At 36.0% G+C, this 12,464-nt stretch overlaps 1 pseudogene; it reads left to right on the top strand.

The window, feature by feature from the left end:
- The first annotated feature begins 411 nt into the window (after window positions 1–411).
- The window catches only part of LOC105482844 (SNW domain-containing protein 1-like), a 33,532-nt pseudogene continuing 21,479 nt past the window's right edge, over window positions 412–12,464 (top strand).

Genomic DNA, 12,464 nt, shown 5'->3' with positions numbered 1-12,464 from the left:
CACTCATCATGGCTGAGGGAGTTCATGGTTGAGTGCAAGAATCTTCTGAAAACTTCTGACTTACCTGTCTAGAGGTTTGACTCAAATGGCTGAGAGCTAGAACAACTAGGGCTCTCTGGGCATTTCTGTCTCAAAGTGGTCTCTGCTGCACCAAAACTTCATTATAGCTAGACTTCTTACAAAGTGGTTCAGAGCTTCAAAGGTGTGTATTTCAAGAAACAGATGGAAGCTGAATTGTATTTTGTATCTTTGCCTTGACAGTTATCACATCATTTAAATTCTGTACAATATTACACATAACATCATTTTAGCTCTGTACAGCAGTGCTATACTCGGCTGGTGGAGGCAGATACAAAAGTCCATGCAAGATAAAGCAGAAGACACAGAGATCCCACCACTCAGTGGAGGAGCATGACGTTACATGGTAAGCAGGGCCACATATGAATGAGCCATCTTTGGAAAAATGCAATCTGTTATAATTATCAACCTCATGTTGTTATTTTACTTGGAGATAATACAAGGATTCTTAGTCAGAATTCCAGAGATTCCTCCTTTTATTCTAGAAATGGAAAAGCATTAAAAGCTTAAGTGAATAATAATTTTATTTTCACAAGACCATTTTGGATACTAGCCAATGTGAATTTCTCACTTTGTATTTCTAGGGAGATGCAAGATCATTTACATTTTATTAAAACCTTCACATTTTAATTTTTGATAAATTTTAGCTTTTAGAAGAATAGAGAAAATGGAATAAAAGCATTCATATTCTATTTTACTATTATCTAAAGAACATATTATATAAGAACATGAAATAGAATAAATATCTGAAGAACATGACAATTTGATGGCAAACTTTGAAATCATTTTCTGCTATATTATTAGTCAAGTGCTCATCCAATCCTTTAAAATATGTCATAGTGCTGTGATAGTATGCATTGTTATTATACCCTTGGGCTTTAACACAGGTCGAATTGTACTCTACAGATAGTGCCTCTGGCCAGAAAAAATAATCTTCACCACAGTTGTAGGATATAGAATAGCATTTGTCAAACTGTATTTAAAAGAAATGTTTGGTAGCTCATGTCTGTAATCCCAGCACTTTGGGATGCGGAGGTAGGAGGATCACTTGAGCCTAGGAGTTTGAGACCAGCCTGTGCAACATAGGGAGAGACCTCATCTCTACAAAAAATAAAAAATTAGCCAGATATGTTGGTGTGTGCTTGTGGTTCCAGCTACTTGAGAGGCTGAAGTAGGAGGATCACTTGAACAGGGGAGGTCAAGGCTACAGTGAGTCATAATCAAACTGCTTCACTCCAGCCTGGATGACAGGGTAAGAACTTGTCTCAAAAGTAGATAAATGAATAAAATGAATAAAAAAGAGAAATGTTTGTTGAATTTATATGCTAGTCATACAAATTAGTGTGCCAGCTTATAATGGAAGAGTTCACTGACACTGATTGTAGTAAAATCAGAAAATAATTTTTAAAGGCTGCCTATCTATAGATTGTTAGCTTTTGCAACTTTAGAATTTTCATGTTTAATTGACTTTCCACATTTTAAATAAAATAATTAAATGTTCTTCAATTTAAATTTTAAGAAATAATAATGGAAGTGCAAGAATACTTGCATGATGGCAGAGAGTTAGCTTTACTTATGCCTCTACACCAAACTTCAAACTCTGCAATCAGGCAAATCACTTAACTTTTTATGTACTTGGGTTTTCAGAGTAACTGAATGAATGGATGAATGAATAAATGAAAGAAGAGTTAATGAGCAGTGTATTAGTACATTTCACTTTGCTATAAAGGAACACCTAATGCCGGGTAATTTATAAAAGAGGTTTATTTGGCTTATGGTTCTGCAGGTTGTACAAGAAACATGGAGCCAGTATCTGCCTCAGGCGAGGGCCTCAGGAAGCTTTCAATATTGGCAGAAGGAGAAGGGGGAGCAGGCATTCACATGGAGAGTGAGGGAGCAAGAGAGAGGAGAGGAGGTGCCAAGCTCTTTAAACAACCAGCTCTCCTGTGAACTAATACAGTAGAGAGCTCACTCATTAACACAGAGAACCCCAAGCCATTCATGACAGATCTGCCTTCATCTATGACCCAAAGACCTCCGACTAGGCCCCACCTCCAACATTCAGGGTCACATTTCAACATGAGATTCAGAGGGGGCAAATGTCCACACTATGTCAAACATGCCAGGGGGATCACAGATCTAATCCATAAGAGACTATCCAACATGGTTAGGGAATAGAACCTTAGTGGAAAAAAAAAAGAAAAATATGTTTTATTATTTTCAGGGAAAAATTGAATGTAAATGAAAGGAATGTACTCTGATCATTTCTTTTGGGTGGGGCATGAAATCCAACTAGACCTTGAAACCGAATTGTTTTCTAAGATGGCAGGGCCTTGGTTTCATACAGTAAAGGTGATGAGAAGGGACCAAAGTATTCAATTTTGGAGCACTTAATAGAAGAGAAGTGAAGCTCTCTACCATGTAAATTTCATTCTTTACTTTTCCTTCAGTGATGTTTGGTTTCCCCTGTCTCCCTCCCTACATCCTCCCTCCCTTTTCCCTTTCAGCTAACATTTCTTGGTCATTTACCTTGTGCCAGGCACTGTTATCAAAACTTTCCATAGAGTAACCCATTTATAAATAAACACTGGACACTTACTTAATGAATATTTGTTAGCCTGCATAGGCACTGCGCTGGAGCAGTTACATCTGTTACCTCATTTAGTAAGAAATTTTTACTTTTGTCTTGCTCCTGGTCTGGTCTCAGACTTACTAACATCTTGTGCTGAATGAACGGGAACTTCTCTTAGAGCTCAGCTTCCTCACTTCTTCAGGTTTTCCTTGACGACTCATCTTTTAGGCCCTTGACAGGCTAAATTTCCAACAAAAACACACAAACACATTCAGGTACCAATAGAAGAACAATGACAGATACCATTACCATCACCAATACAAGGAGGACATTAGTTTCTTTGCCAGCTAAGGCATTATGTAAGGTGAGATATAATACATGTTCTGGCATTATGGCCAGAACCATGACAAAAGATGAGACAAGTGAAACGTCAAAATCAAAGACAAAACTAGAGTGAAAAATGAGCTATTAATTGGTGCTGGGAAGTTAGGAAAGGAGTGGCAGAGATTAGGAACCAGAGCTAATGGGAACAAATTATTACCATAGTATGAATGAACATTTGTTAAGGAAAATACAATAAATATTTCAAAACTACACAGACTTTGGATAAATTGTTTTTAGACATATGTAAGTATAAAGTTGAAAGTTAAAATGATGTTCTTCATGTTTTTCAAGTGAAAAATATGTCTCTTGTTGAGACAGGAGCCTCTTCTCAGTTTTTCTTTATATTCCTAGCATCTAATGTATTCTTGGCATGCAGTGGAAGGTTAATAAATATTTGGGAAGGAATAAATGATGAAACTCATTTGTACAAGGATTAAGAATACATAGGATAACATTAAAATCAGGAATAATTAAAATTTAAAGTATTGTCTATTAAGATATCACTCTATTTCTCAGTAGTTGATACGTATGAGTAAAATATGGACAGTATTTTCTGATTCTTTTTGTATATTCATATTCCCCTTTTCATTCATTTATTTCAAACTCTCTATTTTAGCATTTGCCATTATCTCTGGCTAGAACAGTGATTGTTAACTGTGGGTTCACATCAGAATAACAGTATTTAAGTTTTATAAGGTCCATGCATCCTCTGTATTTTAAAAAGGATTATAGATCATTGTCATAATCGCTTCTTGTTAAAAACCACTAGGCTAACACATCTTTTCCCAGTTCAAACATATAGCTGAGTCCTACTTGTTTTTTTCTTTCTTTCTTTTTTTTTTTTGAGATTTAGCAGATGGCTAATATTCAATGTAATCAAAAATTTTAGATATTTTTCTGTTGGTGTTTATGAACAAACACAGATGAACAATACCAGTAATAATAGACATATTCAAAGCATAAAAGAAGCCTCAGGTGCATTAAAATTTTCAATGAACGCTATCTAGTATTAAAATTCAGGTAGATAGGGGCAGATACTGTCCTTTTATTGCACATTAACTCCAGCATATTAATGTGAAGCTTATGTGTCCTAAAGAAAAAAAAATTCTTAGTTTTACAGCATTAAATATTGCATTATACAGCATTAATATATTACAATACACTTGAAAGTAAACTATGATACTTTGATAGTGAACTTTCATTTTCAAGAGAAAATTATTTAAAAATGGAGAAGTCTATAATATTCTAAGAGATCTTACTACCTTACAAATTGTAGTCATATGTGGCTTAATTAACTAGTTTCAAGTTCCTTTTTTGTAGAAGACGATAAAGACAATCCACTTTCATATTCAGAATTACTTATCAATATCAGCATGATATCCAAAGTTAAATGGTAATTCAATGATGCAAAATATATTTTTTATTTTCTGGAACAGAAGAAGTAGTATAGTTGATAGTATTATTTCCAACAAACTAAATAGCTGTAATTATACTTTTGTTATCTGGAAACATTTTATAAACGCCTTTGAAGTAGAGAGTCTAATTTTATAGTCAGGACTCTGAATAAAATCAATATGCTTGATAAATGCACTCTACAGTTGTCAAGAAATGGTCCAGTTAAAGGCCAAATGGTATACAGCAGAAATTAATCCTTATGATCATTCATTCCAAAAAAAAAAAAAAAATGAATAAAGGGTTTTAGTTAACTAGTGAAAAACAACAGTCTCTAGCTTTTGAATAGTACAGTACAGTTGATTTGTATTTCTAATATTATATGTTATGGTTCCTATTGTGAATTTTGAAACTTTGATAATAGATGTAAGTTTATGGTCATGCACAGATATATTTTTAAACCATCATTAAACTAGCTTAATGTTTATGATGGATCAGTAAATAGGTACACTAGGTCTTCCAGTTTAAACCTAGTTGGTGTTCGTATATTGTTCCTTTTATTTACATTTTAATCTTTCATAAATGCATGAGTTCCTAAAATTGACATGCTCTCATGATAAAATATGAGAAAGTTGTGGATCTCCCCTTTAAGGAACCGAAGGACTGGTAGCTTGATGAGAGAATTTAAACAATAATTACAAAAGAATCCAATGGAAATATATAACAACCCTGCCATATGCTTTGCATGGTCTTGGTAGCCAGATGAAGGACATTTTGAGCAAGGGGCAGAGAAGATTCAAGTAGAGACACATCACAGATAAAAGTGCATGTGTGTAGTTACCTGCAGATCAGACCATCTGAACTATATGAAGCAACAAGATTGCCAAACTGAATTGTTAACTTTCTAGTCAAATCAAAGTATTTTTTTTAAGGATAAGGATAGAACATAGGCAGAGTACCAGTTCATCTGAGTTTTGATATTTTTGTACTAAAGGTCAGCTGTTCTCCTATCCACTGGCTCTTGAGTACAATATGAGTCATTGTGAAAGTGAGCACCTCTTGCATCTTCTTAAAGAATCAACTTGTTCACAAGCATTAATTTTCAACCAAGAATTAACTCAAACTTTGGTAGGAGAGGTCAGGCATTGGTGAATTTAAATATATCACAACAAATTAAATGATTTTAAATGTTCATTCTTTCCAAACTCCTTCCTTTGCCAAGTCAACTAATGGGAATGATGATGGGTTGGGGATGTGGGCAGAGAGCAATCTATGTTGCTCTTTCCTTGCCTAGCATCCATGCAGACTTCTGGTTTTGCTGTTTTTAAATAAACACTTTTTATCAAAATTACTTTTGGAAAGCCAATTTTCTTCCTCTTTTGTTATGCACAGCAATTCAGCTTTATTCAGCTCCTGAGATTAAATTTAGCTGCTCAAGTCTCCACATGGTGGTCAATGAAACACACAATTCTACTGGTTACCTGGACCCACCCTCCTAGGAGGCAGTTTAATCATCACTTTTTATTATGTGATCATTTCTTTGGTGGCACACTACAAATGATATTTATTTAAATAAACACATTTATTTAAAACAATTAAATGCCTGTTAATTTCCTTTAAATTTTAATGTTCTTCTTAAGAAGAATTTTGGTGCATGACATTTTGTCCATCTTATTGCTTACTGCATGCATCTCAAGGACCTACCTGTGTCCTCTCTTACTATATTCACATAGATCTAACGGTCCCCTAAGTTAGGAACTATTAATATGAGCAAATGAGCACTTCTGTTTCCAAAGGTACTTACAATCAATGCAATTAATTAAGTTACTAGTTTAAGTCAGATATTTCTGTGTGGCTAACATGTGTCAAACCTAACTTCCCCACCAAGAAAATAGATGTACAGTTCTCTTTGCAAAATCTGTGTTACATGCATGCTTATATGGTGTGGGTGTGTATTCTAGTAGAATTTATTTAAATAACGGAATGGAAGTAAAAGTATGAGACCTAGGATCTGATGTTGTACAGTATTAAACAGGACTGAGAGAATAACCCAGTGGGAAGAAATATGGGGAGCAAACTAAATTCCTCATAGAAAACTTTCTCAAGTTCCCTGACATTCTCTCTGTCCCTATCATATTCCAGATTACAAGGCTACTGGAAGGCATTTACTTTAGCTTGTTTGACACCAAAATCTCTGCTTTCCTAGAAACTCACCTTAGTGTTTAGTACATATAGCTACTCTGTATTTATTTACTGAGTGAAGGAAATATGGTTGAGATGGGAGAGGCAGGTAGGTAAAAAATGCCAGACTCTTGGAAGTAAAAGAGAGATGGGGACAGGCTAGGCAACAAGTGCCTGGAGTGGAGGTGGGATGGAAGACTGTGGGATGGAAGTGGAGCCAGAATTGCCATCTGTGGGCAAGGAGAAGGAGATTACAGGAGACTGCTCCATGCCTGGCTAATTTTTGTATTTTTAGTAGAGATGGAATTTTGCCATATTGGTCAGGCTGGTCTGGAACTCCTGACCTCAGGTGATCTGCCCACCTTAGCCTCCCAAAATGCTGGGATCACAGGCATGAGCCACTGTGCCTGACCAATATAAGCTCCTTTCTGATGAAAATTTTACATAGCTTTTATTAATCACTGAAATTGTAATTCTATTTTACTTCTTCTACAGAAATTAATTATAATGCAAATTTTATTCCTAAAATTTCTTAATGACCACTCAAATACACTCCTCTGCAGTAAGTATACATAAAAATAATTGTATTTGATTTTTAAATTCTTTTAACCAAAAACTTTAAATATTGAAACTTTCTGCAAATTGAGATTTTATAATTATTAATAGATAATGAATCAAAAGCATATATATAGAGGTTCAAATGTTGATGAACTATTATTAAGCATAAAAAGTAAAATACATCTCTTAATGAGATACGTAAGGCCTTCCTCCAATTATTTTAAGATGAGTGATGGATATGCTGTTTTATATAAAATGGGGAAGGACAATTGTGAAAGAGGAGGTAAGAAAGAAAAACTAGGGACAAAGAAACTCTTGGGCAAATGATTTGAGAGAGGAACATTATATATAGAAATTAAAGATCTGGAAATGAATTTCTTAAATCTTTCTGTAAAAATCACTCCTCGGACAATTTTTACATATTTCACTTTGAAAACATCTAGATCTCAAACTTACTGGTCATGGCACACAATCAAATGAGGCAAAAGACTCTGCAACCCACACATCTTGCCCTGTCCTAGTGGGGCTGTGGGTGTCTAAGTATGGGCACATACGCAGGCACATTAAGAGCTTACTTGAATTCCTTACTGAACTCTTAAAATAACAATGCTCAGAAAATGTTAGAGATACTTAATTTGGTATATAAATACCAAATTTAGAAGTAACATATTTACTGGGAAGTTTCTTTAATCATACAAAAAATGAATGTTTGGAATTGTATGTCTTTCACTATTAAGAATAAAAAATGGACTTGCATTTTTGAATTAATCTATGGCTCTGCAGGAGGACATCATCATAGCGAACAATGATCCTCAGGACAAACTTTGAAAATTACTGATCTATTATAATCGATGGACTGCATGGTTGCCAAACAATCCTTTGTAAATATCATATTTTTTCCCCTTTAAAACAGAGTTAAATAACAAGTTGACTCAAAGGTCTGGTCTCTAAGTATTTTCCTTTTTCTCTGATTCCTCACTAGTACACTAAAGGCATTCTAAGGCCATACCGAAGCAAAACAATGACTCAAAAAAGGATTTCCTGAGATCCAGAAACTTGCCAACAGAACTTATTTTGTCAGCTCTCATAAACCATATAAAACTTGAATTACTATAGACCCTAGACATAGACTTTTTTGGATTTTAATCCCAGCTCTTCCATTTATTAATTCTGTGTGACTTTGTGTTAAGTTATTTGTGACTCAATGTCTCTATCTGTAAAATGAGACTTAATTGAGTTCATATTTATTTAAAGACAAATGTGTAGAGTAGTTCTCAGTACATATTAAGTGGTATATAAGGGTTTATTTATTTTAAAATATGTATATGTTCATATAACACTCATCACATTTTATATTTTATTTACAAACCACTCTCACATTAAGTACATTATTTCATTATTTTATTTTACAACATAGAAATTTCAAGAAAGTACAGCTCATTTATTTGTCTTAAAACAAATAAGTACAAACTGACATATTTGAAACTTAAATCCAGATTTTCTAGTTCCATGTTAAGAGATCTTTCTACCAAATGTGTATCTGAATTCACTTTACTAATGGAGTTGTTTTGTTACTTTCAAATTGATTTTTGTATTTAAAGTTTTAGCTTACAGAGCACTTTCATGCGGGTAAAGCAGACATACTTGAATTGGAAATGTCTAGATCTCAAACTTATTGGTCGTGGTACACCTATGCAGGTTTTTCACCATCCTTGTAGCTAATTAGAGATTACACTTGGCTGAGTTTTCCTGGTTCCTAGTCCCACCTAGGTCACTTAAAAAGCCATTATCCAGAAAAGGAAAGATAATTTCAAGCAATACCTGGTGATACTTATATATGAAGTAAAAGGTCTCTTCCACACCTATTTCACTGTCCAGAAATACAATTTTCCAAGTTTCTAGATAAAACTTTTGGTTAATAGAAAACAATATACTCAAAAGCCATATATTCTCTTTCTGCCTCAAGTTTTTTCTAATATAAATTCCATTACAATTTGTCTGGTTGGTAACTATTTTCTCTAACTGTTTGAAGTAAATGATTTTGATAGGGACAGGAGGCAGGAAAATTCTGGACCAAAGAGAGCAGGTGCCCAGTTAGGGCCCCACCCTCAAGACTGGAACCAGGGCCCAAAGTGGAACAAACATTCCTCTTTTCCCTCTTGAATATTGCCTTTTCCAAAACTACCCATAGTCTGCCCTGCCCCCAACCCCCATCCTGTGCCCATAAAAACCCCAGGCCTCGCTGGCAGAGGGAGGAGAAGAAGGGAAGCAGCTGGACGTGGAAGACAGTGGTTGGACATTGGAGAGAAGCAGCTTGACTTCAGAGGGACGGCTTGACGGCAGATCTTTGAAGAGTCCTATGCCGGACTCTGGGAAGATTACCTTCCCGCTCCAGCACCTTTTCAGCTCCCCTTCCCACTGTGAGCCACTTTCATTGGCAATAAAATTCTTTGCATTTACCATCACCAGTCTGTTCATGTGACCTCATTCCTCCTGGATGCCCGATAATTACTCACGTGTGAGTACAAAAGGCCGTCACACTGATCCTCCACTGAGCTGTTAACACTTAAGCCATCTGCGGACGCAAAGCTAAAAGAGCACTGATTATAACACTCTTTTTGGGGCTCCAGGGGTCATGGGCACCCCCACAAATGCTGCCGAGTTTGTTCCTGCCGGTGTCCAAAAGTGCTCGCCCTGGCCCCCGCACCCACTCACCTGCGTGCTCCCTCCCACTAGGGGTTGAGTGCAGCAGGTTGGAGTGAGTGGAGTTCGTCCCTGTCAGCACCTGTGCACTCCAGTTCCTGCCCTCGAAGGGGTCAGGGAAACAAAATGACTCCTGGTCTAGAAAGATACTAACCTGTCTTTTAGAATCTTAAAGTTTCCTTTCTTAATTTCTGCTATGTTAATTTGGAAATTATCTATAAATGATCTCTCCACTCTAACTGGTTGGAATTCAAATGTCTCCCAGCCTTGTGTGAACTTTGAGTTTGCTCAGCTTATAGGACCCTGGTAGTTTTTGCCCAGCTTCGTGGAGTTCTATCTTCACGCCAAACTTCCTGCGTGGGATAGAATTCAGCAACAAACTCAAGGAGACTTACTGTGTTCTTTCTCTTCCTAGCTGCCTTCTTTCTAATACACTGCTCCATAAGTCACTTCAATCTCACTGAACTCTGGTCTCTGCCTCCTCAATATTGTGAGCCTGCCCTGCTCTGCTTGGGTTCTCCTTTTCTGTGCCATGCCTTGAGGCAAAAAGCTTGGGTGATAATAAGGCTGATCTTGTTTGTTTTCCTTCTTTTAGGGATCTAAGTCTGTAAGAGGACTTTGAGCTAAGGGATCAAAGTCCTGTGTTGCTTGTTGTCTCATGTTTGAAAATAACAGTTTCATATGTTTCTGGTGGGATGGCAAGTCTGCTACCTCTTACTCCACTGTGGTGTCTGTCGAAACAAATAATAAAACTTTGGCTTGTGCTTTGCCTGTCTTTGTTATTTTTTTAAGTTTCATTTTACTATTTGTTCTTATTCTACTTTAAAAATATATCAGTCTGTGAGAGAAGGAAAATAAAAAACTGCTTTTAAACACAATAGTTTAAATGTTAATGTGCATACAGATCACCTGGGAGATCTTGTTAAAATTCAGATTCGGATTTAGCAGGGGGCTGGAGTCTGAGAGTCTGACAACCTTCCTCGTGATGTCAATGCTGCCAGTCCAAGCACCACATTTCATGTAGCAATGCTCTATGCAGCAGGAAAACCAAGATTTGAATTCAGACCCATGATAAGCATTGATAACTGGTAGTTCATGTCACCAAAGCAGCCAAACGCATGAAGAAACATTAAGACAGCCCAGGTAAGGGAAGAGACACCTGTTTCTTTTTTCTCCCTTCTCCCTAAACCAACCTTGGAGGAGCCGATCTTAAAAGTGGGGAGTGGCTGGGGGTGGGGGATGGGAAGAGATGATTCAGGTGAAGATCATGTCTTACCTTTACTTGACTATGCCAAGGAGTCAGGGTCCCAGCTCAAGGCTGTACTGTGGCAATTCGCTGGCAGCACATGAAACCCTGATGGAATTCGACTCTATTAAACTTTTAAATACTGAAAGTGATAGAATTGCCCACAATACCATCAAAGCACAGGAAGATTATACAGAATATTACTAAAAACAGTGATTAGAAAAAAATTATTTCATATTTATGCTTCTCAATCTTAAAACTATTCAAAAATGTAGTTATATATATACATTTGCCTTGAGAAAAATTTTCAACTGCATTTCAAAGTTTGTATAAAAATGAAGTAAACTATAAAATTATTTTTAAATGTTACCAAAAAGCTGTGTTTTTGCAACTCAAAATTAAAAACATCCTGTTTAGAATAAAACACACACATGCACACACACACATTTTATAATGGAGTCAAATCAGCATTTTTATGATTGGCATCTCTTATCTGTTTAAGGTCGGTCACTTTGTTTATAATGTGTTTACTTTTTTAATACAAACTTATTCAGCTTGCAAGTTATTGGGAGATGTGGTGGTGAAATCTAGGTAATAGAAAACATACAATGTAAGGTTGATTAACTCTAAAGAGAAAAGTTATTTTGTGACAGTGCATAGGCAACAGGATTGGGTAATTTTGTGGATGCATAAATTGAATTACAATTATTGCCAAAGGCAAGCAGAACCATTAGAAAGCACATCAAAAAAGTAACCAAACCAGACACACTACCAGCGTTTTTAATGGGTGTGTCAATTGTCCGTGAAGATGTTGCTGAAAAACAACTTGGTGAGGATCTCTTTCTGCTGTGCTTCAGGAAAGGGAACTAGAAAGATATGTATTCCATTGACTTAGAAAACAGTGCATAATTTTGGAGGTTAAGTGAGCCAGCTCATGCAAACATGTAGAAGAGTATGTGCACACGTGTGTGCACACATAAAGAAAGCTTTGTTGTGCTTATTTTTTTGATATTCAGAGTGGAAATATTTGTTCATCAGCCTTCAGCCAGAAAGCTATATTCCCTAAAAAAATACCCGTAGAGAATATTGCTTTTCTCTCCTAATTCTGACATTCTAAACCCTTTTAAAACTTTCCTATATGAAAAAGAGAAAAGGTGACTACTGTTTTGTTGAGATAGATCTACTCCCATTCTTGCTCAACTTTAGTTCCATCTCTTCTGAGAGGTTTTTCGGGCCATTTCAGTATAAAGTGATCTATTTCTTTATCATTTTCACTCATTTATCCCTTATCTATCTATCATCTATCTATCAATCATCTATCACTTTCATTTAAACACTGCTGAGTATCAG

Source organism: Macaca nemestrina, chromosome 1 (genome assembly GCF_043159975.1).
Source record: "Macaca nemestrina isolate mMacNem1 chromosome 1, mMacNem.hap1, whole genome shotgun sequence".
Taxonomy (NCBI): domain Eukaryota; kingdom Metazoa; phylum Chordata; class Mammalia; order Primates; family Cercopithecidae; genus Macaca; species Macaca nemestrina.
Note: the sequence above shows the minus strand (reverse complement) of the source record. Positions and strands in the feature narration are given on the sequence as shown.